The sequence below is a fragment of the Tenrec ecaudatus genome, chromosome 9 (assembly GCF_050624435.1).
Source record: "Tenrec ecaudatus isolate mTenEca1 chromosome 9, mTenEca1.hap1, whole genome shotgun sequence".
Lineage (NCBI taxonomy): Eukaryota > Metazoa > Chordata > Mammalia > Afrosoricida > Tenrecidae > Tenrec > Tenrec ecaudatus.
This window is the reverse complement of record NC_134538.1, coordinates 160,559,774-160,586,134: the sequence shown is the minus strand read 5'-3', so window position 1 is coordinate 160,586,134 and position 26,361 is coordinate 160,559,774. Positions and strand designations below refer to the sequence as shown.

Below are 26,361 nucleotides of genomic sequence, written 5' to 3'. Positions count from 1 at the left end.
CGTTGCTGCTGACAAGGCACGTAAGCTATGCCGATGAAGCCAGAGCCCTGCAGCCCTAGGAGCCACATGGGGACTCTTGCCAGTACTAAGATTCTTCCACCACCACTGGATCCACAAGACTTTCACCCACTGGCCAGCTCTGCGTGAGAAAGGTGAGGGTGGATGGTGAGGACAACCACTAACCTTTTGGCCAGTAGTTAAGCACTTAACTGTGTATAACACCCAGGGACTCCAACTTATCTTAACTAAGCCAAATAAACCCACTGCTTGGAGTTGATTCCAACTCAAAGCAATCTAGGGCATAAGAGAACTACCCTCATAAAGCTTTCAAGGATGTATATATTTAGAGAAATACAGCGACATCTTTCTCCCACAAAATGGTTTGTTGGTTCAAAATGCTAAACGTTCAGTTCACATCCAAGAGCTCTAACCAGTTGCGGTATACATAATTCCATGTCAATTTTTAGTGTAGGGGTGGAGCCTAGCCTGTCGACCAGGTCAGTCTGATGGTGTCTCCTTATAGGCATGACCTCTTAATAAGGAGGGTGCTGGGCACCTTTCCTCTCTCTCTGCTTCACCTTCCTGCTGTCAGGTTCCTTGGAGAGCAGCCAGAGACACCACCATTGGATTTCCAGAACTTTGTACCCACCAGCCTGTGATCTCCCTGAACTCTGCATCATTGCACGTTGCTGTGTGAGTCTGTAGAGGGATTTATGGACCAGAATAAGACTAGTAAGTCCTTAGGGACTTCTTCTGGAGTAGGCTGAGAAGTTTGCTTGATATAGAATTACCTCTTGATATAAATCTCTTTCTTGCCTATATATGAGTGTCACTGAATTTGTTTCTCTAGTCAATCCAGCCTAACACATAATGGTAACCTGGGAGTGGGGTTCTAGAGAAACAAATCATGAAACTAGAAAGTGGATGCTTGTCTGGCCTCTGCCTCCTGGTAGTTTTTTTTCTTTGGCTAGTTGGAGGTCAAATATGGCCATGCAGTTTACTGTCCTTTTGTTTTCTGGAAAGAACACAGAAGTTAAAGTTTTGATTCTTTTCTTTGGTTGTTGTCTTTAGTTATTCCTGTTTGAAATGGAGAAAATGAATGTAATAAATGTGAGTTTTCAGCTTAGGGGGCAAAACGGCCCCTTGAACTCTGAGCCCATGGTGTTTAGTCAAAATTCCTGACAGAAGGTCCCTCCCTGGCTTGATGCAGCCAGAGGCCCAAGAATGGGATAGTTTAGCTATGAATGCATAGAACTTGACTGTTTTACGAATTTAGTTTAGGATCTGAATGTACTAGGATTATGCTGATTTCTTCTGCCAATTTTTATTAATATAATGTGTAATAGAAATGATTTTTTGAAAGTATGGATAGAGAGGTTGCCTTCAGTCATTTAATTAGAATCTTAAATGAGCATAGGACATACCTGCAAAGAAGACTGAAAAGATAAGCTCCACCCAGTGCTTTGAGTGCTCAGGACATTTGAATTGGAAGAGATTTAGCTAGAGAGCTGTTAACAGACTGAAGAAAGAAAAACGAGTCATTTAAATTTTTGAATTTCAATCTAGTGGTTTGATCCTGAAGCTGAAAAAATTTGAAGCCATGAAGAAACTCTCCCCTCTAGGACTACTGTTAAAGGGAGCCTGCAGGCAGCCTGTGGTTTGCTAGGTGACCACCCTGATCCACTTGTTCAGTGGAAGTGGGAAAAAAGCAACAATAGAGAGATGGATTGAGTCTGGCCACTGATACCTTGCGGACCTGGTTCACAGGGACTAGAGGAGAAGAGTTCTAGTCTGAATGTTGTGTGGAACAGGAGCCTATGGCATGCATAACCTCACCTAGGAGGCGAAGGTTGTTAAGATTTTGTGAAGGGACCCACGGTTGGAAGGTGTGGTGGCCAGTGGGCATCCTGATGAGGTTAAGTACAGCAGCCACATTGAGTTGACCAGAACCCGGCCAGATGAAGACAACATTTTTGATCCTGTGGCTTGTTGCATATTGCTACTGACTTTATGGAAGGCCTGACTTGATTTGACTTTGTTTGTGGGTGTAGATGCACAAGGTTCCAACTGGAATGAAGATTCTTCACATCTAAGAACATCCTTGTCTCCTCAGAGCACTGAGTTAATTCAAGTGGGCAGTATAGAAATTGGATACCCCAAATTGGGGGGATAAAGGCATGAAGTGACTGGTTTATAAACTTTCATCGTGAGGAAATATTTTGATTGGATTATGGTGTTGATGCTCACATTGCTGCAATTGTTAAGTCTAGAATATTTTTGTTTTGTTCATTTAAACAGTACTATGTTTAAATGAGGCTGGCACATTTTGAGTTGTATGCATTTTAGTTTTATCCTGCAAGGCACAAATATGATTTTGCTATTGTCTTCATTTTAAGAATTATGTATGGCTCTGGAGTTGTGTAAAAGTGTCAAGTTGACATGGGGTGGTCTGTGGTGGCTACGTAATTTCATGTCAACTTGAAGTTCAAGGATGGAGTGTAGCCTGTCAATCAGGTCACAGCCTGATGAGTCTCCTTGTGGATGTGGCTTCTTCATAAGGAGGGTCCTGGGAACCTCACCCTGTCTTTCTGCTTCACCTTCCTGCTGTTGAGTCACTTGGAAAGCAGCCAGAGACACCGCCTTTGGATCCACACACCTCTGCGCCCACCTGCCTGTGATCTCCCTCCATTCTGTATCCTTGCATGTGAGTCTGAGGAGGGATTTTTGGACTAGTATCAGACTTACGGACCTTTTCTGAACTGGGCTGGATGTTTGCTTGACATGTAATTATCTCTTGATATAAAGTTCTTTCGTATACATATATGAGTGTCACTGAATTTGTTTCTCTAGTCATCCCAGACTAACAAACCAGTGTACTAGTGAGTATCCTTGCTTGCCCTTAGGAACTCTAAAATGGTTAGTCCTGAAGTTACTCAATGGAAATGGAATCCTGGACTTGGAACAGCTGCCTATTGATCATAAGCCCTCAGTCTCTGGGTTAAATCAACTAGGACATGATATTTTCTACCGTTTCATATGCATGTGAAAGCAGACAATAAGCAAGGAAGACTGAAGAAGAGTTAGTGCATTTGAATTATGGTGCTAGTGGCCAGAAGAGCACATAAATCTTTCTTGGAAGAAGTACAACCACAATTCTCATTAGAAGTGAGAATGGCGAGACCTTGCCTCTTCTACTTTGGAGATATGACCCAGAGACACAGCAGTTCCTGCACAAGGATCGGAAATGTAGAGGGGCAGTGAACAAGAGGAAGATCCTTAAGGAGATGGATTGACACAGTGGTTGCAACACTGGGCTCCAGCAACACCGACTGTGAGGATGTCTCAGGAGCGGGCAGTGTGTAGTTCTTTGGGGCATAGTGTTGCTGTGGGTCTGAACAGACTCAATGGCACCTACCAACAACCAGCGCCATTAATAGTTAGGACAGATTCAGCTGGAAAAGCTAGTGTTACAACAGGAAAGTATAGTTTTGGGATCCACTTCAGACAAATCTTGGTTCTGGTGGCCCATCTGGGGACATGCCTTACTTATTAGTAGATTGAAGTCATTCCTCTATCCAATGGCATAGTTTCTTACAACAAGAACCTACTTTCTTCCTCACTGCCGCTAAGTCAATGCTGACTCTTAGTGCTCCCTGTGGGTTTCTGAGACTGTACATGTTGCTGGGGAATAGAAAGCCCGTCTGTCTCCAGTGGAGCTGCTCCCATGTGATTATTCTGAGGCGATTCCGACGCTGGTTGATTAAATGCCCCTTTTTGTTCGCTGTGTGTGCTTCGACTCTGGCAGCCGCTGGCATTCATTCGTTTTGATTGTGCTTTCAGTTCTTGAGCTTCCCATTTTTGTTTTTGACTTTTAGTGAACGAGAATGGTGTATTCAGTAAAATTCTGAAACAGAAACCACCACCAATCAAGGTGCTGATTTAGAACCACTTCAGCTAACTCAGGTGGAAATCCTTCTGGAGAGCAGCATTCTGTCCCGCTGTTGGTCCTCAGTTTAGTTGACAACAGTCTGAAAACATTCCACCCAAGTGAGGGCCTATGATGATCAGCCCCCCACCAACCCCCGTCTTTGTTTTTCACAGGTCTGGACTTTAGGCCAATGGATTTTTGCAGAGAGGCCCTTTCAAAAAGGCATTTTAAAGAGATCTCTGCTTTCTCTTGAAACTCATAATGAAATGCAGCTCCACAGGCTGTCATGATTAAGGAGAGCTTTTTTACCCTGGATTTTCCCATCTGTGAAACAGCCTTCCTCCCCTGTCCTAATAAGCTTTGTTTAAGTTGGTGTACACCAGAACGTCCTTCTTCCTACATGTGATTAAAATTCGAAACGTTTCAGGAAAATGTTGTGGGGTTGTGCACGGTTTAGGGAATTCTCCAACATGGGTGTGAACCTTTAATTTGGACCCGGGGGAACAAATTACCTGAGCAGGTTTATTTGCTTCCTCCAGTAGCTTAAATTTAAAAGGCATTTCAATAATAATGTGAAGGGATTTGCTTCCTCAGACGGTTTAATTTTGGAAGGCATCTCAGATACAGGCTAATGGATACTATCTTCCCTTTTTAGAGCGAAGGGGAAGCCAGCTGAAGCGGTATCAGGTGAGCCAGGAGGAGAATAGGCAGCATGAGTGGGGGTGGGGAGGGCTGTAGGGGAGCCAGGGAAAGCCACTAGGTGGCAGGCAAAGCATTAGACATGGCAGCACAGCTTTTTAGTGGAGGCCTCTTGTGGGTTAGAGTTGGGCTGCTAACTTCAGGGTCAGCAGTTCTAAACCACCAGATGCTCCACCGGAGCCAGATGGGGCTTTTTACTCTGGTGAAGAGTTACAGTCTCAGAAGCCCCCAGTGCCACACTGTGCTGCTCTCTGCGGTTGCTATGAGTCAGAATTGACTTGAGGGCAGGGATCTTGGTTTTTTGAGTTTTTATTTATTTCAGAGTCTACAAACTGGCTACTTCACAGATATCCTTTAGAAGCTCCAGAATGCCAACTAAACTCTGAATTGTATTTCCTGACTCACTTACTGCTAATCGAGTCAATTCTCGCCCCTAGCACCCCTATAGTGAGTTTCCAGTGCGTTTCCGAGACTGTGAATTTTACTGGAGTAGAAAGCCGCCTCTGTCTCCTAAGTGAGCTTCGTAGGGTCTGCTTCATTCTGGTGCCCATAGATTTCAATGGACTGCACACTGCGGTTGTGGTCAGGCACTGTCTAGTGGCTCCTGGCTCACAGGGACAGAACAAAACCTTTCCCTGATTGGCACCTCCTCACCGCTGCATCTGGTATGAGCCCATTGTTGTCTCCACTGTGTCAATCCATCTTAACGAGGGTCTTCCTCTTCTTCACTCCCCTTCTACTGAACCAGCATGATGGCCTTCTTTAGGGTCTAGTCTCTCCTGATAACACATTTAAAATACTGGAGCATGGTGTGTTAGACAGGGTTCTCTAGAGAGATAAAACCAGATTGCTGATAATTTTTATATATATTTATAAATATATATATATAACATTAGAAATGAACTGTTAAATTATAAACAGATAGATATATAGATAATACAAGAAATGAACAGTTAAATTATAAAGCAGTACAAATGGCTCAGTGCAACTCACTCCCGTGAGAGAGTTGTGAGACACTTGTAGTCCTTCAAGTCTTGAGGGCTGCCAGGTAGTCCTCTGTAGAGAGATTCAGGCTATCCTGGTAGATCCATTCCAACATACCAATTTCTCTAAACTTTTGGATGCCTTCCTCTACAGTGTACCAAGGTAGGTCAGGTATTTCAAATTGGTTCAGTCTAGGTCAAGTAGGTCCAATCTGGCAGTCCATGCTTCATTGAACAAACCAAATAGAGAATTAGATCCTCTCTTAGCCTCTCTCGCAGAGACACTGAAAGAAGAGTCTGCGCTTAGGGGTCCCATATCCAAAATCTCAGACTGGTCTAATATTACATTTCATGCACCAGTATCCCACACCCTTAGTAACCATTCCCAGGGATATTCCCCAGGCTTCTGCTTGTACGTATTTGAAAACTTGAGCAGATTTTTATGAATATAGCACGCTTCTTTTTGGGTAATCATCTCAATCTCACCTTTAGGAGCTCTCTGAGACTTAATTTTAGTGATAGGTCTAGCGGAAATAGTGTGTGGTGAGGGTGTTTCCTGGGCGCTCTCAGCAATATCTTGTCAGGCATCTTCCTCAGGCAATGCTACTGATGCAGCCCCACCTGGCATATCAACTTGAATAGTTTGGCTAATCTGCTCAGGTCTGGATTGTGAATTAATACTTTCAGGTGGGAGGGGTGGATCTATTGACTGGGGTGGGTCAATTGTTTCTAAGGGCTCAATATCCTCCTCTTCTGGATCATCAGCCCAGATGTTCCCATCCCATGTTTCAGGGTCCCAACTTTTCCAAATCAATGCCCTTACTTTGGTTTCAGACACTGCTCTAGATCTGCAATTCAGCTGCCGTTGTAATTCAGCCACTCGTATAATGAGACGCTGGACCTGGTTCTCAGCAATGTCAGCTCTTTTACTAGAGGAGAGAAGGCTCTCCTTTGTGGCACAGATAGAAGTTTTCAAATCCATTAGTCTACACCTGAGGCGTGCTTTTGAGCCTCTGAGATCATCCCTCTCCTTATTCACACTTTCTATTGTAAGGACCAGCCAACCAGCTTCCCTATACTCGTCATCCTTACAAAACTCCTGGAAAATATCAAACATATGATCACCCAGAGCCTTTCCTTTAACCAGCACCTCGTCTATCGGTGGTGCTACTTTAGGTATTATTTTTGCTATTTCACATCATGGAATAGGAAGAGTAGTAGATTTATTCATGCTTTGGGATGTTAAAGTAGCCTCACTAGTGTTCAGACTAAAAGGCTGGAGAGCCAATTTAAGAAGCCCATATTTATGACTTTATTTCTCAAGAAGAACTCCTGGTACCCAAATGTGTTAGACAGGGTGGCGACGAGGATGGGATATGTTGCCTCCAAAATCCATTCTCATTTCTAAGGCGCATTCTGACTGTACTTCTTCCAAGACATATTTGTTCCATAGTAGTTCATGGCCTAATCAATTGTCTTCTTAAAAATTATGCAAATGCTCAATTCTCAACCATTTCAGAAGGTAGCAGATGAGCAAAACCAGTGATGTTAAAGAAAGAATTCAAATTTGCACTGAAGGCACTGGTAAGAATTATGACTTGAGGAACTGACTGAATACCAATTGAGACCTTTTCAACAATCGGATGCAATGCTGGAAGTGTTCATTCATCCATGTCAAGACATTTGAAGACAGCCACTAAGCCAGCAACCTGGAATACATATACCTATTTGACAGAAAAGCTACCCAAAATAATGTGGACATTATCAGACAATATCATTAATATAAAATGCATCATGCTGATGATGTCAGATGGATTTTGACAGAAAGAAATTGGTACCAAAGAGACGTTCACTTGCATTTTATTGATTATCCAAAGACATTGGAAAGTGTAGATCAGAATAAATTATGAATAACACTGTGAAGGGTGGGAGTCCCAGAACATTTAGTGCTGTCCTTGCACAACCTGTGCATGGACCCAGAAACAGTTATTCAGAAATGAAAAGTAGACGTGATATGGAAAAGATGCAGGAATGATCTGTGCTGAAACCGCGTGTTCGCCCTTGGGATTCTGTGTGGCCTACACAAGGGACACACCTTTGTTTGAGAAGCTCGTTTGAGTGGCAGCCATGCTGCTTTGACTGCAAGGTACTGAGAAAGAGCTCAATCAACAAAAGCTGTTGGGCTCTCAAAGATCTACAGGCTGATAAAGTAAGGAACAGGCTGAGGATTTAACTTCCAGCTTGGCTTGGACAATCTTTAATACAAATATTTCCACCTCCATTCTTTCTTTTTAAAAAAAATTTTGATGTGACAATAAGGCCATACACTCTAAGGGAATAAACTTACCTGGAACCTCATTCTATCAACGCTCACAAGGACCTCTTCTTCTGCAGTACTCTGTAGAAGGCACTCTTGACCTGCGCATTCCTCAGACTGTAGATGAAGGGGTTCAGTAATGGATTGAAAAGACCGTAAAACAAGGAAAGAATTTTCTGCTGCTCTTCCCGTTGAGTGCCACCTGGGACCAGGTAAAAGACCATGTCTATTCCAAAGTAGAGCCCAACCACGCAGAGGTGGGAGGAGCAGGTGGAGAAGGCCTTTCTGCGGCCCTCCCCAGACTGCATCTTCAGGATGGCCCAGAGGATGCGTGTGTAGGAGACCAGCATCAAGGAGAGGGGTCCGACTATGACAAATGTACCGGAGGCAAGCATGCCTAGTTCATTGATCCAGGTGTCAGCACAGGCCAGCTTGAGGACAGAGAGGATTTCACAGAAGATGTGGTTCACTTCTTGGGGACCACAGAAGGGAAGCCTGAGCAGAAGAACCACCTTCAGTAAGGTCAGCAAGAACCCACCTGTCCAGGAGGCAATGGCCAGGAAAGCACACACTCTCCAGTTCATGATGACGGTGTACTGGAGCGGGTGGCAGATAGCCACGTACCTGTCATAGGACATGGCCGCCAACATCAGGCACTCTGTAGCAGCACATGTCAAATACAGAAACATCTGGAAAACACATGGACCAAAGGTTCTCTAGAGTCTTGGGGACATTGCTACAAGCAAAGGACATGCCAATGATGGCCAAGTGTGAGAGGAAGAAGTACATGGGGTGTGCAGTCTGGGGTCCAGCCAAATGAGCCCCAGGATCATCCCATTTGTCAGCAGACTGAAGACGTGCGCATTTATCTATTTATTTATTTATTTATTTACCGGAACAAGAATGAGAATCATCACTCACCTGATCACATGACAATTGCCCAAATCATGATGCCTGGCATCACCATGGGTGTGTTTCCTAACCTGTAGGATTCTGTCCTTTGGGTCCAACATGCAGTCCAAACTTGTATTTTTTTTAATCAGTGTTCATTCAAAACATGTAACCTTTTCTTTTACAATAGAAAAAAAAATTGAAGAGTATGGGTAAGTTATATTGTGGAATGTCTCTCAATGTCCAGTTTAAAATTGTTTTCCCTATTTTGATCCAAATGGGATTTCTGAAAGGAAGAGAATAATGGATACATTTGAGCCCCATCTATTGGAAATGCTGAACCCATATGGAAGATGGTGGACAGTGGTTGGGCTGTGATCTGAAAGGTCGGCCGTTAGAAACCACTAGCTGCTCCTTGGGAGAAAGAATAAGGGGCTTTTAACTGCTCAAAGAGTTTCCGTCTCAGGAATCCACAAGAGGCAGTTCTATCCCATCTATCAGGTCTCTCTGAGTCAGCATGGACTCAACAGCAGTGAGTTTTTGAGGCGGGAAGTGAGGATGGTGAGCCTTCATCCCACACACTTTGCAGAGGTTGTCAGAAGCCAGTCTCTGGAGAAGGACACCCTGCTTGGTCAAGTACAGAGTGGACGAGACAAGAGGAAGGCCCTCAGGATGCACTCACAGAGTGGCTGTGAAAATGGCCTGGAATAACAGCAATTGAGGGACGGCCTTGGGTCAGGAAATAGTTCATTCTGCTCTACTCTGGGTCCATATGACCCGAGCACCTTGACGTGCCTAACGACAGCATCATGAACGGGGAGGTAAGCTCCGTTTGCCTCAATATTATGATTTTAATTTGGGCCATTTGTTTAAAATGGCACCTTCTATGTAGCTTCAGGATAAACCTTTTTTTCTTCTTTTTTCTAGTATTATTTCTTGGGAAATGTATTTAAACTGCTCTGATAGCTTTCTGTTTCTGGATGAATGCTCAGTAAGGAGGACACAATCCACAGATGATCTTGCCTGAGTGTTTTGTTCATCTCAACGATTAGAAATGGGGTGTTTGGACTTCATGATTCCACTGCCTGTCTTTGTTTGGCAGTTTTTTTATAGGGGACCATTACTATTCTCTATCCATCTATATCACTGGGTGTTCAATGGTGGAATTCTTCTCTCCATATGAAGCACCAGCATCAGCACCTGCTCATGCACAGCTACCACCTGCCTGTCAGTGGGTCACAGTCTGGTGGCTTTTTGCTATGATGCCAGATGCCATATTACTGGTATTTCAAATGTCATCATGCTGGATAGATTTCAGAACTTCCAGATTAGGTCAGATGAGAGATAAAAATCTGGTGTTCTACTTTTGAAAATCAGGCAAGACCCAGTTAACAACACCAGAGCATTGTCTGCTGGTTCCATGATGCATGGAGTTGCAACAAATTTGTTTCCATAAGTCTCTGCAGAGAAAATGTTTTCCCCAAGGGTCATGAGGCATCAAGTCTATCTGCCTTCTCCCTAAGGGCAAAGGGATCCTAAAGCTCTCTCTGAAGGACAGCAACAATGGTCCCTGGCTTTCCTGGGATGGGAAAATTCTAGGGAACAGAGATGTCAGGCATTGGCCTCAAGCTGTGTCTACCTAAGTTTGTATCTGGAATTATGAACATTGAGTTGGGGGGAATCACAACTTATAGTATCCAAAACCTTAAATAAATATGCTTTCAGGAGTTCATGTCTATACAATCGACATGAAGATCTATGAGGGATTTTAAATCCTTGATGGTTGGCTGGTAGAAACAGGGGAATTGAAATGGCTGCTGGTGAAAAGAGTATGGTCTCATTAAACAAGACATTACCAATAAAAAGGTGAATTAACCAGTGGAACAAGATAGAGGTTCCAGAAACAGAGCCTCAGAAGCGTCATCATCTGGTGTGCAACAATGGCAGATAGACAAATCAATGGAGAACGGAGAGTATTTTCAACAAATGATGTTGAAACAATTGGGCGTTCATATTCAAATAATAATAATCTTGACAACTCTCTTGCATAGTCATAAAAATCAACTCAAAATTGGCTTTGAGGTAGTTGTCCAATGCAAAACTATCAGTATTTCCAGGTGATCACACAGGTGAAATTCTATATGCGCGTGTTTGATTCCTTTTTAGATCCAACACCAGAAGCTCTTTCATGACAGAAAGAAATGGAAAACTTGGACCTTAAAAAATTTTCAAACTTCCACTTTACCAAAGAGATTGTTGAGAATGAAAACAACAAGAAATGATGCCAATCAGTGACTAAGGGCAATACAGGGGACAGCACCGGATACAGTGTGGGAATTGCACCTGACCTGATCCCACCACACCAAGGCAAAGCACTGGGGGAGTGCAGCGGAACAGCAAGGGAATGGAGTGGTAAGGTCCCCAGGGAATGCTAAAAGTGGACTTTGGGGCCAGGGCGTGGTGCCCCAACAGAATGGACTGGAAAACGCTCCTAAGGGCCAGCAAACGATCCCTGAACTACTACAAGCTTTTCTCTTGTGAAATGTTTTGTTTTGTTCTTTATCAGTGGTTTGTTTTGGTTGTTTTGTTGTCTGGTTGTATACTGTTGCTTTGTTTTCCTCTGTCTTGTTTTCGTGCATGTTAGTGTCTCCACAGGTCTGTCTGAATAGGACAGGCTGGATGAACTATCTGGAGGAAAAACAACGGGACCGACAGTTCTGGGGGACTTGGGGTGCGGGGGTAGGGGGGGTAAGGAAGTGGTGTTAACAAACACAGGGACAAGGGAACAACATGGGACCCAAAATGGTAGAGAGGGGGAAGTGGCAGGCCTGGTGGGAAATGATCAAGGGTAAGGTTGCTTAGAGAAGAGGTATACTCTAGCCCAGGTGCCGACGAAGCATGGTAGTAGGGCAGGAGGAAAGTCAAGGGAGATGGAGGAAAGAGCTAGGAGTCAAAGGGCATTTATGGAGGTCTAGACAAAGATATGTACATGCAAATATATATAGGAGGATGGGGAAATAGATCTATGTGTCTATATTTATAGGTTAAGTATTAAGGTGGCGGAAGGACCTTGGGCCTCTACTCAAACACTCCCTCAATGCATGAATACTTTCTTTTATTAAATTGGAACTCTATGATGCTCACTCTCCCGACACAACTGCTGAAGCCAAAGTGGGTGAACAAGTAAATGTGGTGAAGAAAGCTGATGGTGCCCGGCTATCAAAAGAGATAATGACTGGGGTCTTAAAGGCTTGAAGATAAACAAGTGGCCATCTAGCTCAGAAGCAACAAAGTCCACATGGAAGAACACACCAGCCTGTGTGATCGAGTGGTCCCGAAAGGATCAGTTACCAGGCATCAAAGAAAAAAAAATCATATCATTGACTGCACAGCTCCATGATAGGATCGCTGAAGACAAATGGGTGCATGAGCAAATGTGGTGAAGAAAGCTGATGGTGCCCGGCTATCAAAAGAGATAGTGTCTGGGGTCTTAAAGGCTTGAAGGTGAACAAGCGGCCATCTAGCTCAGAAGCAAAAAAGCCCACATGGAAGAAGCACACCGGCCAGTGCGATCACGAGGTGCCAAAGGGACCAGGTATAAGGCATCATGCAAAAAAAAAAAAAGATATATGTGTGTATATGTATATATGTGTATATGTGTGTATGTATGTATGTGTATATATGTGTGTGTGCGTATGTATATATATATATATATATACACACACACACACATACACCATATTGAATGAAGGGGGAAGTACAGAGTGGAGACCCAAGGCCCAAATGTTGGCCAATGGAGATCCCCTCATAGAGGGGTTTAGGAGAAGAGATGGGTTAATTAGGGTGCGAGGTAGTATCGGTGAAGAACACAGCTTTCCCCCAGATCCTGGATGCTTCCTTCCCCCAACTACCATGATCCGAATTCTACCTTGCAGGGCTGGATAGGGCAGAGGTTGTACACTGGTACATAGGAGGGCTGGAGGCACAGGGAATCCAGGGTGAATGATACCTTCAGGACCAAGGGTGTGAGGGGCGATGCTGGGAGATTGGAGGGTGAGTGGGTTGGAAAGGGGGAACTGATTACAAGGATCCACATGTGACCTCCTCCCTGGGAGAGGGACGGCAGAGAAGGGGGGGGAAGGGAGACTCCGGATAGGGCAAGACATGACAAAATAACGATGTATAAATTACCAAGGGCACATGAGGGAGAGGAAAAAAAAAGAGGACCTGATGCAAAGGGCTTAAGTGGAGAGCAAATGCTTTGAGAATGATTGGGGCAGGGAATGTATGGATGTGCTTTATACAATTGATGTATGTATATGTATGGACTGTGATAAGAGTTGTATGAGCCCCTAATAAATTGTTTAAAAAAAAATAAAAGAGCTAATACAAATTTTCCGCACACCAAAAAATTTCAAACTTCCACTTTACCAAAGAGATTGTTGAGAATGAAAAGACAAAAAAGTTGCAAAGCGCAGATCTAATCACAAATTAATAACCATGATCTATAAAAACTTTTTAGACTCACTGATAAGAATACTGAAACTTCAGTTACTAAATGAATAAAAGGCATTTTCCCAGGCACCTCACCAAAGAAGGCATACAGATGACATTAAAAAGGCATGTGGAAAGATCCCCCACATCACACATCAATAAACAAAACAGACAAACAAAAACAAGGAGATGTTACCTTGCAGGCCAACTGTATCGACCACGCCACCAGTGCTCCTGTAATTCAATTGGGATTTGGGATTTGTAAATAACACTGAGATCCCAGTAAAGGCGCCCTGGTAGTGGAGCAGGATTTTCATTGAACTGCTAGCTATATGGTCACTGAATTAAATCCACCAGTCTCTCTGTAGAACACAGGTGAAGTGGTCTGTTCCAGAAAGATTTAACCTCGGAAATCCACAGGGGCTGTGGCACTCTGTCTGAGAGTGTTGCTACACCTCAGAATCAACTCCACAATAGTGGGTTTGGTTGTGGGAGTTCCAGAGATGCCACATACCTTCCGAAAACAAGACCAAACAATGTCATGGTCGTTGATGCCATGTACCTATTCCCCAGACAAAACAAAACCACCAAACCCACTGTCATTGAGTCGATGCTGAATCATAGTGGCCCTATGGGATGGCGTAGAACTGCCCCTGTGGGTTTCTGGCACTGTGGCTCTTTGCCAGAGTGGGAAGCCTTGTTTTTCCTCCTTCAGAGTGCAGGTGGTTTCAACCGCTGACCTTGCAGTCATCTGTCCAATGAGTAGCCACAAAGGCCCAGACCAAGAGACAGACACCACCAGATGTCCATGGCTACCTGTCATATTATTTCAACTATCTGATGTTCCTAAGGGAAAACGAGAAAGACAAAGGGTATCTGTGTTTCTATGGATTCAGGCTTATGGGGGGCGTGGTGAATGTATAGCACCCAGGACACTTTGAGGTGGTGGACTAATACTGCATTACCAGTGATGGTGATTAAATTATATCGTGCATTTGTCACAATTCACAAAACTATGCAGCTGCAATATTGTACCCTAGTGTGAACTATAGACATTAGTTAATGATAATGTGCCAATATTTGCAATGATAGCTAGAACAAATGTATAACACTGGTCCAAGGTGTAGGTAAGGGAAGAAATTGTGGGGCTTGGTTCCTTGGTTGGGAGGTTTAGGTTATGGTTCCATGGGACATCCCCGTCAATTGGCCTAATACCTTGTTTAGAGCTTCTGTCTTTTTGTGCTGTCTCTCTTGCGTAGGCCCTGGGGTATTAAAACGTCAAAAGTGACCAGTCACGTACAAAACTTAGTCTCTGGGTCCGGCGCAACACAGTGAGAAGGAGCGTTTATAGGCATAGGGCACGGACCACGGCTCGTCTATGAGCGACTGGTGTCACAACTGACACTTTGCTCAAGTATCTACAAAGAATACAGAATAAAAGTGGGACATTTCAGAACAGAATTTCACATTTTCATGGATTCTGGAGTCATAGAAGCTAGTTGTACCCTAGCCAATATTGTTCTGAATATACTATTTAAACACCAACTTAGAAATATCCCATAGAGGCTTTTAAGAACCAAAAATCCAAACCAAACTCATTAACATCAAGTCAGCACTGGCTGATAGTGACCCTGCAGGGCAGGGGGAACTGCCCTTGTGAGTTTCCGAGACTGTAATTCTTTACGGGAATAGCGAGTCTGTTCTTTCTCCCAAAGAGAGCCTGGTGGTTTCAAACTGCTGACCCTGCAAATCACAGCCTAGCTCTTAACCCCTACACCACAAAGGGGTCCTCTTTAAAGCCACACAGTAGTTTGATTTAACTAATAACGAAAGGCTGCTCTTTGGAGATCTATTTGTGGGGGATCAAATTGACAACAGCAATTCCAACCAGAGGAAACGTAGGGAGTGATGAGTTTACATTAACGAGGGAAGAATTGCTCACAACCCACAAAAGAAGGGTGAGAACATGTGAAGAATGTAATCAAAGAATGTAATCAGGGCTATTGGAGTGTACATGTAGAAACTGCTAAACACGGGGAGGGAGTGTTGGAGCCAGCCGACGAGTCGAACAGTCCTGACAGGGGGAGTGAGGATTAAGGGGAAAAAGAGAGACAGAAAGGATCGGGAGGGCAGCAGTCTGATGGACTGAAGCACCCGAGTTCATTCTACGCACTCCTCATATCCACGCAGAAACAACCCGGGGTTTATTATCTCATTGTTAAGCAAGCACATTTGATGCACACAGCAACTCTATCTTCTGCCAAGCCAGACATTCTTGAGAAAATTAAACCACCTGTGTTTCCTAGACCTTGCTTGCTTTCTTGTCCTTGACAGTCTGTTCAAAGCATAAAGTCACAGAAGAAATCAGCAAACACTTAGGTCATAAGACTTCTCAGCCGTTTCAAGGCTGAGTCTTAATGGGCTTCAACAAGGGAGGGGGAAAAAGAGGACCTGATGCAAAGGGCTTCAGTGGAGAGCAAATGCTTTGAAAATGATGAGGGCAAAGAATGTACAGATGTGCTTTATCCAATTGATGTATGTATATGTATGGATTGTGATAAGAGTTGTATGAGTCCCAAATAAAATGTTAAAAAAAGGAAACTGTTCAACAGATGCATGCTTTGTTGTACGTATTCTCAACAAGAAGGAAGACAGATTATTTTAAAAACTAGAGTTCATATGCAGCATCAGCAAGAACTGTGTGACCGCTCTGTACTTTCTGTAAATCAAAACTTCCCTAGAAAACAAAGTCTTACAAGACATCTTAAATATGCTGGTGATAGAGACTCCGAGAAGAATGGGAGAGGCATTGCTGGCGTTGGAGGAATGGGACTCTGGCTCTGTGGGGGCAGGAAGCTCAGCCAGACATCGCCTATGTCACAGGGAATGAAGAACTGATGAGCTGCCAGTGACCTTGAGGATATCTCCAAGCAACGTGTCCAAAGTTCTGTCTGGTCTCCTCTTGCTGCTCATAGTACATGTTAGATGAAGGAGATAGAAATATAGAATAACTCATAAGCAGGGAGGAAACAAGAGAAGAGTCAATGATTTGGGAAATTTGCATCCTCTATAGGAACCCTGGTGGCAGCGTGGGTTAAGCATTGGGCTTCTAATGGCAAGGGTGGTGGATTAAACCTCCAATCTGCTCAGGAGACATTTGAAGATGGTTGCCACTCCCAAGGATTCACAGCCAAGGACGTCCTAAAGGAGAACTTTACTCTGTCTCAGAGGGGTGCCATGGGCAGGGTGTGTTTTGGTTTTGTCTTGGGGATTGAGGATAGTTATGTAGATGGCAAAAAGTGCTTACATTAGGAGATTCACTGCCAGGAAACATTGCTTAAAGAGAAAGTCAAGGATGTTGCTGGACAATTTTTGTTGGTATCTCAAAAAGTCCAAAGGTCAGTCGATACCTTGTCATGGAGTAGTTTGAAGAGATGAGTCATGTGATTCATGGATCATCTCTCCCCTTTCAACAGAAGTCAGAATTTGAAATGAGATGATCCAGGAAAGATATACGAAATAAACACTCGCCTTGTGGTCTGAACACAAAGACACATACATCCAAGAGATACACAACGTTCTGGAGAAAGTTTTGCCACAGCAACATAGCCATGGTGGGAAGGAAGGAGCACAGAGCATGAATTCAAGAAGGGCCATGGGTTCAAACATTTGGTAGGCAGAGAAAGGCTCATGAAACCACAGGGCTGTGGTCACCTGCTACTTCAGGAACACAGAAGGCTATGCCGGATGACAGAAACTCAAAGCACAGAAGATTATTCCCAGGCCTGAATATCTACAGGATTTCCCCCTGAAGGATTTCAACATTGCTTAAGACGGTCAAATCCTGTTCGTCTTTATGCTGCTCCACCATTGGGTTTGGGGAGCAGAAAATGTGTTTCCTAGTTTCACCAGATGGAGAGAAATTTGGCCCTAGAACAGATCCCAATCAGAGTTCCACTCATGGGTAATTGACATGATGAGATCTGTGAATTTTGAGCTTATAATGAGTTGAAACTCAGGATTCAAGACAATGGTGTAAAGTGCCAAGCACTTTGGGGACCAGGAAAAAGGAGCATGCATCTTGTATGTGAAATGGACATGATCGATTATTTGGGGCCAGGATTGTAGTGCATCAAACATAAAATACATCTCCAGAGAAGTGCCCACTCTCATCCCTGGAACCTGCCTATGTGTGATTTTACATCATAAAGGAGCTTGGCAGATGAAGTGATGTTAAAGGTTTTGTGACAGTGTAGAGTTGGCCTCAGGCAATAGCAAGGGTCCTTCTAAGATGAAGGAGGAGGGAAGAGAGGGAAATGCAATGCTACTTTGCACTTGAGCTTGGAGAAAGGCGGCCGTGAGCCAAAGGAGGTGGTCTCTGGAACACGGAAAGATCAAGGGAATGAGTTTTCACTGGAGCCTGCAAAAGACACCAGCGCTCACACACAGCTCAGCTTGTTGACTTTCACCTGTAAGAAGATCAGGGTATTTGTCTACAAGACTCAGGGTATCGGGGATTTATTACAGCAGCACTAGGAAACTATCACAACAGTGAATATGTTTTCATGTTCAGCATGTTCTAATAATCCATTCACAATGTTGTAACAATGAAGGAATGTCCTAAATTCATTGTACACTCTTACAAAAATGTTCTAAAAATTAGAAACTTATTTAAAATAATTAGTCCTCCATCTTTTTGGTCTTCTATACTTTCAGCCCAGGTCCACCGATATCAGCCAGACTTCTGGGTTCACATCCTCTTCTGAATCGGCTTACATTTTCAGAAGCTCCCTGTAAATGTACTGATCTTCAACATTTTTAAAGTTCTTTCACCCAAATTTTACATGCATATCATATCAATGATATTGTTCGATCGCTTTCACTCCCTGTTGGATCACCTCTTTTTAGTTTGAAATGGGCACAACTCTGGGCCTCTTCCGGTCAGTTGGCCAGAGAGCTGTGTTCCACATTCTCTTTCATGGAAGAATGAGCGCCTCCGGTGCTGCAGCTGTTTGCTGATACATTTCCGTTGGGATTCTGTCAGTTCCTGTAGCGGGGTGTTTTCCCGCACCTTAGGGTCAACCTGGACTTCCTTCAACACCATGAGGTCTTGATCTTTTTACACCTTGAAACAGTTGAACATCAACTGATTCTCTTTGGTTTAATAACTGTGTATGCCTCCCATTTTATTATGAATCTCCATGTGTTGCTCTCCATGTTTTGCCCAAAGAATCCTACAATAGTACAACTCAAACTTTGTCTATTTATCCTCCTTTTCCTTAGATTGAGGAATGATAAGGCTGTTACCTATTCCTTTTTGTTTTCCTAACTGCAGGTCTTTGCAAATGTTATTATAATACATTCCTGTTTTGGTTTTTTTTTAATTGGGTTGCCTTTTGGGATGTTCTGTTTAGCTCTTTGACTTTATCATGCCTTCCAGGCACTTCCTCTTCTCTTTATTCAAGAGCAGTTTTCAGAGTATCTTTGGCATCCATTTTGGCCCTTTCTTTCTTTTGTGTCTTTGCTTTCTTCATGTCTGATGTCCTTGATGTCATCCCACATCTCCTCTGGTTTTCTGTCATTTTCATTTAATACATGAGACTAAATCTTGAGATTGCCTGTAAATTCAGGTAGGCTATACTCAGGGTCATATTATTTTGGCTCTTGTGAACATGTGTTAATTTTTTCAAACTTAAGCTGAACTTGCCTGTGAGCACATGATGGTCCATTCCACAGCAGCACTGGCCCCTGATCTTATTTTGGCTGATGAAATATAGCTTCTCCATTGATATTGTTCACAGACATCTTTGATTTTATTCCTGTGCGTGTCATCTGGGGAGGTCCATATGAGCAATCACCATTTCTGCTGTTGAAAAAGGGAGTTGGTAATGAGGAAATTGTTCATCTTGAAAAGTTCTATTATGTGATATTCAGCTTCTTTTCTGTCATTAGTTTTTTCTACCTACCGATCCTTCATTTTTGTGTTCTATTTGTAAGTTCAAATCAATCCATCAGCACTGCATGTTTGATCAATCTCAAACTGCAGCATGTGGTAGAATTAATTTTCCTCATCATTGTTTTTACTAATTGGCATGTGATTTAAATAAAAGCATTGTCTAATTAACTAGCCTTCCTCTTAGGCATATGAGTAGCATCCTATCAAAGACAGCACTGTATTCTGTGCTAGATCTTGAAATGTTCTTCTTGCAGATAGCTTGATGCTGTTCCTCTTCAATTTCCCATTACCAGCACAACAGACCATACTGTTGGCCAACTCAAAATGGTTGAGACCAGTTCATCTCAGCTCACAATACCTAGGATCTTTACACTTTCCCCCTAATTTTTGATGATTTCATCTATTCCTAGATACCTACTTACACATTCTACTTTTCACTTATTGTTGTATACTTGCAGCTGTTTTTCTCCTTTTGCGTCATGCTTTATCAGCAAATAAAGGCCCTGAAAGCACTGCTCCATCCCTAACATCAAGGCAGAAGTTCAAGTCCAGTAGTATTTTGAATGCCTTCCAACCTTAGGAGCTGATCCTCTGGCATTATCTCAAGCAACATTCCACTGCTAGTCTTTAGTTTACACAGACGAACTCTTCAGAAAGGTCCAATCTGTTCCTTCTTCCCATTCTGTTTCTTTGGAAATTCTTCTGACACCTCTACACCATGGGTTGGTTCCCCTGTTGATATCTGAAAGCCTGAAGAGTAGCTTCCAGTAACATGCAAGCCACTGTAGTATGACAAACTGACAGAAACTCAGCCCTAATGGTCTCATGTGTGTCAGAGACTCACCGTGCTCCTTAGGGTGACTAGTGGCTGACGTTTCAGACATAGATCAAAAGGCCTGTCTTCAAGGGTGCGCTGAGTGACATGAGGCGTCCACTTCCCCGTGAGAAGTGGAGCACATTAACCTCCGCAGCACTCACAGACCTCCACTCGAACACACACAGTCTGCCGCCTTGTCATTATTTTATTGCAAACTGGTTATGGGGGGGAGCTCCGACAAGACCACATAATATTCTATCAGGAACTAGAGTCAGGATCACACAGAAGTGATCTGATTAGAAACCATTAGACATCAGGCATATTTGCACCTTTCACATGAGGATTTTTGAGAAAGAACAGACAACAGACAAGGTCAGTGGAAGCCCTTCAGAGCAGGTGTGTGGGATCAGACTGCTAGCTCAATTCGTAAGTTTCTTGGGCAGAGTCTCAGGTCTCAGAGAGTGTTAGAGAAGAGACAGATGTATTGTGACTCTACCTTCTCTGGGTTCAAGGGTTAGATGTGATTTCCTTATCAAGACTTGCACCTGAGAACTGTGTGATAGCATGTATATGAAAGACTAGTGCTTTACCCTGATCTTCAAACTTTGAGCTTAGCTTTAGATAGAGTCTCCTCCTTAGGAAAAGAGCACGGGATGGTGTTTACAACTTTTAAATTTATGTCTCAAAGCCAATTTACATAAACTTAGCTATAGGTAACATTTTCCTTTTTCAGAATATGTCCATAGAAAATCAATGGAAAGAATTCATTTAGGGTATATCTCTATATCTTTTTCATCTAAATTCACATATGTCTGACTTGCACATATATAGTTTGACAATATGACAAACACACACCAAACTATGCACATATTATTTCATTGAACAAGGGTAAATTTTATCATTTTTATGGTCAGATTGAATAAGTTTAATCACACATATAATACAAATTATAGAAAATCCGAGAACAAGGATTAATTTGAAAATGTTCTCTGTTTCCAGTGCTCCTTCAACATTGTGCATCTTTGATGGCTCTCCATCTCTGACCTTCCTGCTGCAGTCTTGGATGCATCAGTTTGGGCCATGAGCATGGGGGAAAAGTGGACCTGGGTCTCGGAGGTCACCTTGCTGAAATTCCTGGTGGACGTATACCTGGAATATTTTCTCTTTGGGTTCTTCTCCATGCTCTATGTTTTAACAGGCTGGGAAACAGGGCTATTGTGTGGCTCATCTGCCTGGACTCCCGACTGCTCACCTCCGTGTACTTCTTCCCTCACCCGTGCCCCTTGCCTCCAACTATGTCCCCAAGATGCTGGCAAACCTTCTGGGTGAGAAGAGAACCATCCCCTTCATCCCTTGTATAATACAGGCATTTCCATATCTGGCTTTTGCTCGCATGGAGTGCTTGATTTTGGGGGTGATGTCTTATGATCGGTACGTGGCCATCTGCCACCCCCTCCATGATGCAGTCATCATGAGCTGCGAGGTCTACAGCACACTGGCTACCACAACCTGGGCATTTAGTTTTCTCCTGGCCCTGCTCCATGTGGGTCTCCTCCTGAGACTGCCCTTCTGTGGACCTCATGAGATCAACCACTTCTTCTGTGAAATCCTGTCTGTCCTCAAGCTGGCCTGTGCCGACACCTGGCTCAACCAACTGGTCATCTTTGGAGCCTGTGTGTTTATCTTAGTGGGGCCCCTGTGTCTGGTGCTGGCCTCCTACACCCGCATCCTCTTGGCCATCCTGAGGATCCAGCCTGGGGATGGACGCAGAAAGGCCTTCTCCACCTGCTCCTCCCACCTCTGCGTGGTCGGGCTCTTCTTTGGCAGTGCCATCATCATGTCCATGGCGCCCAAGTCCAGCCACCCTGAGGAGCAGCAGAAGGTCCTTTTCCTGTTCTACAGTTTTTTCAACCCGATGCTGAACCCCCTGATCTACAGCCTGAGGAACGTGGAGGTGAAGGGAGCTCTGTGGAGAGTGCTGTGCAAGGAGAAGTCAATGTGACAGCTGTTAGGGTACTAGGGTTGAGGATTTCCTGCACGGACATGGGGGTTGCAACTGGTTACCATGTGCTGGAATAAATGCCACCTTAAATGCAATATTCATAACTCAAATGCTAAAACATGAACTATCGTGCTTCTAGAGAATAAAAAGAGGAGAAAACCTTTATGACATTGAGGTTGGAATTGGTTCCTAGAGAAGGTGTTAAAAGCAACAACAAGTAAATGTTTTGTGGTGAACTTAAGATTCTTTGGGCAATATCCTCTCTGTTGTAACAAATATAGTAGGGCAACAGCAGTCACATATCATGTGTACATGCATGACTGCTCCTGTGTTCCAATAAATCTTTATTGACAAACAAAAAGCTCACCAGGTCTGACTCATGAGTAGCGATTTATTGATTATTTGTATCTGAAAGTGTATCCACTTCCATTTTATGACAACTCAGAGGCCAATCCTGAGTGGTTCTAGAGTGTACAACACATGACTAATTGAAAGGGAGAGACTTGGAGGGCATTTGGGGGCCACTTCAGAGTGAGCCCAGCCTTCCTTGACAACTCCTAGAATATTCCTGTCTGAGCCTTTGGAATACTCCATCATCACCATCATGATCTCTGAGCAGTTCCCCTACTGCTCACCATGCCTTCAAATCTGAGACCTACAGTGAGAGCCACTGAGATTATGAATTGGCGCCTCAGCTGGAGACAATCGCAGAAAATCTCGTGACCCACTGCTTTCAGGAATACAGGATTAATAAGGTCCTTGGTTTTTGCTTAATTTTGTTGCTGATTTATTTCAAGTTCTTTATGCCTTTATTCTGGTCTTTAATGATGTGTTTTGCGAGACACTTAACTGCTTGTGCAGGAAGTATAATTTCTGTATTTCATCTGGTGGTAAATACGGCTTCAAGGCCTCAGTCTCACCATCTGAATCTCGGGATCATTTGGCATTATGTTGACAGAGGAATCTTTACCGAGTATTTACCAGGATTTGTGTAGACAGATCACTGAGGAGACTCCTAAGGGGGAGGATGACTCTGAACTCACTGCAGACATTGTCTTCCTCTCCATCGTCTCTGCACAATGGAAGTGCGCCTGGCTTTCTGCAGAATCATAATTTGTGTTATTGTTTCCCTCTTCCTTTCTGGGTCTGACCCAATATTAAAGTTAGCATGCTCCTCTCTGTCTTTCATACTTTGCACAATAAGTTCCTCTCCATTTGTACCACTTTCATTTTATAGAATATCCCACTGGTAAATCTTTCACAACATTTGTTATGAAATTTTTATTTTACATCTTTCAGAATTAGCACCTTTCCAGCTACCATGTTTCCCAAAACATACGATTTTAAACCTATTAATAAAGAAACTTGGAACTGAAAAAATAATTTGAAATTATGAACTTTAAGTTCAGGCCTAGTAGTTACTCTTTAGACTGATAAACACAAGTTCAGTAGTTCTAAACCTGAGTAGTTCTGCTCTGAGAAAGAAAGAGCTTTTGACTTCTATAAAGAATTACACTCTGGGAAACCCACAGGGGCAATTCTGCCCTGTGCTACAGGGTCACTATGAGTCAGAATTGACTGTCAGTGAGAATCTGACCGGAGGAAAAAAAGAGCAAGAAAATCTCAAAAATAAATCAAACTTTTGTATTTGTTTTCATTAATGGCACTTGGATGTATTGGTAATAAATAATACTTCAGATTTGAAAATCAAATTCTAAAATACATTGCTAATTACTATCCTACTTCTCTATTTCTTTTTTATTTTTGTATTCTTTTGCTTTTACTTTTAGTGTGTATGTCTATTTTCCTATGGCTCATACTTTGTTCTTTAAGTATTTTCAAACTGAACATGTAGTTTGACAAAGTTAACCTTCCTTTTACTCTATTGTGTTTCATGTTCATCATGCTTTTTCCCATAACTGATATTTGTCAAATTAAAAACATACTCAATTCTTTCATTCTTTTGCATTACTCAGACATTGCTACTTCAACTTTCGACCTCCAGATTTTTGACATTCTTTCACTGTATTTCCTGGCTTTTATTTGTCTTTCTGTTTTGAAAATGTTACTGTATGCTTTCAGGTAGTATTTTTCCCCTTGAAACAAAAACATCTCACAATATTGGCCAGGTTTTTTTCAATCATTTTATTGGGGCATCATACAACTCTTATCACAATCCATCCCTCCATCCATTGTGTCAAGCACATTTGTGCATAGTTGGCATCCTCTTTCTACTTGAGCCATTGGTTTCAGCTCCTCATTTTCCCTCTCCTTCTCACTCACCCTCGCCCTTGAACCATTGATAATTTATAAATTATTATTATTTTGTCATATCTTATACCATCCGACATCTCCCTTCACCCACTTACTTCTCTGCTGTCCATGCTCCAGGGAGGAGGTTATATGTAGACACTTGTAATCGGTTCCCCCTTTCTCCATGACCTTCCCTCCACCCTCCTGGTATTACCACTCTCACCACTGGTCCTGAGGGAGTCATCTGTCCTGGATTCCCTGTGTTTCCAGTTCCCATCTGGACCAGTATACATCCTCCAGTCCAGCTGGACTTGTAAGGTAGAATTGGGATCATGATAGTGGGGATAGGAAGTATTCAAGAACTAAAGGAATGTTGTATGTTCCATCATTGCTACACTGCACCCTGACTGGCTAATTCCTCCCCATGGTCCTTCTGCAGAGGGATGTCCAATTTCCCACAGATGGCCCCAGCGTCCCCACTCTGAACTCCCTCTCATGATCAATTCTATGATCTTTTTTGGGGGGATGTCTTTGATGCCTGATACCTGATCCTTTTTTTGATTTGTTATCTCACAGGTTTGTGTGCTTCTTCTATGTGTCTTTGTTGTTGCTCAGTTAGAAGGACCCTGTTTATCTTCCAGCCTGTAGAGCCCCAGATTCTGTATCTTTGGATAGTCAGGCACCCTCAGATTTCTTCTCCACATTTTCTTGTGCACCCATTGTCTTCAACAATCGTGCCGGGAAGATGAGCATCTCAGACTACCAAATTGTTAGAACAAAGTGTTCTTGTCTTGAGGGAGTACTTGAATAGGGGCCCACTGTCCATCTGTTTCCTTTATACTAAACAAATATCTATTTTCCCATCATCATATATAAATATATTTACGTCTCTATATTCCTATATTTAGATCTCTTTAACTGCCCTTTGCCTCCTAGTTCTTTCTTTGTACTTTCCTCTTGTCCCACTATCATGTTCAGCCTTTATTTGGGTTTCAGGAATTCCTCTACGTTACATTGCCCTTGATCCAGCCCTGCCAGTGGTCAGACTTGTTAACCAATGAGCTGGCAATCACTTAGGGAATTTCTTGACTGGAAAAAAATCGACTGATGAGCTACCATTGTCTTAGAGAAATAGGCTAGTTTCTTATCTCAGTAGGATGAGACAAAGGCTTGCGGGCTGACTCTAGCTAAGACGAACCTGTTGATGAAGGAATATTGGGAGCTAGGGTCAACTCTCAGGTTGAAGTTCCTCCAAATCAGTAAAGCACACCTACTCTGTTTTCTTGCACTGCACAACTCCTCAGAGGGGGACATCACCTGCAGCTTCTGGAGATGTCATAGCATCAAGGACACAGACCTGGGCTGTGGATTTCCAGCACTGAGCTTACATGGAATAAGTCAGCTCCTCCTCTGAGCAGTTCTGTGACCTGCCTTTGCTCCTGGTAACAGTCCACCATGTTGGACTCTGATGGATGTGGAGAAGTTGAGGACAAAACAAAAGCCAGGAATAGTATGACTCCATGCAGGCCCCGCTCAGTGGGGGGAGCTTAGAACACCTCACATCTCCATGTGGTTTCTTGATTCAGTCACCCTCAACACAGCCTGCTCATGAGTGTTGCCTGGGCTGCTGGATAGATCAGGGGAGCCCAGTCAGTCCGAAGCAGCAAAAAAGATAAGAAAGGACGGCAAAAATCTGTATAATACATTTGACAAAAGAATGTTTTTCAACTTTCCCTAGGGAATATTTCTGGAAACAAAAGGCATAGCAGTACAATGAGATGGAAGAAGAAGTAGCAGGACCATGTAGTGTGAAGTGCAGACTGAGGAGCCCCAAGATCATCCCATTTGCCAACACACAGACGTCATAAAACAGAGAGAAGATCCATAAGAAGAGTCCTTCCATGTCTACAGTGACCTTGAGTCCCACTGAAGTGAACTCTGTGTTCCAGGATTGATCAACCCTCCTTTCTGGATGACACCTCAAAGACAAAGAGTCAGAGCAGCACTGTGAACAAACATTG

The 26,361-nt window shown here is 43.2% G+C and overlaps 2 pseudogenes; one reads left to right on the top strand and one right to left on the bottom strand.

The window, feature by feature from the left end:
• Positions 1-7,980: 7,980 nt before the first annotated feature.
• The window catches only part of LOC142456648 (olfactory receptor 2A5-like), a 33,293-nt pseudogene continuing 14,912 nt past the window's right edge, over positions 7,981-26,361 (bottom strand).
• LOC142456647 (olfactory receptor 2A5-like) lies at positions 21,172-22,087 on the top strand (annotated as a pseudogene).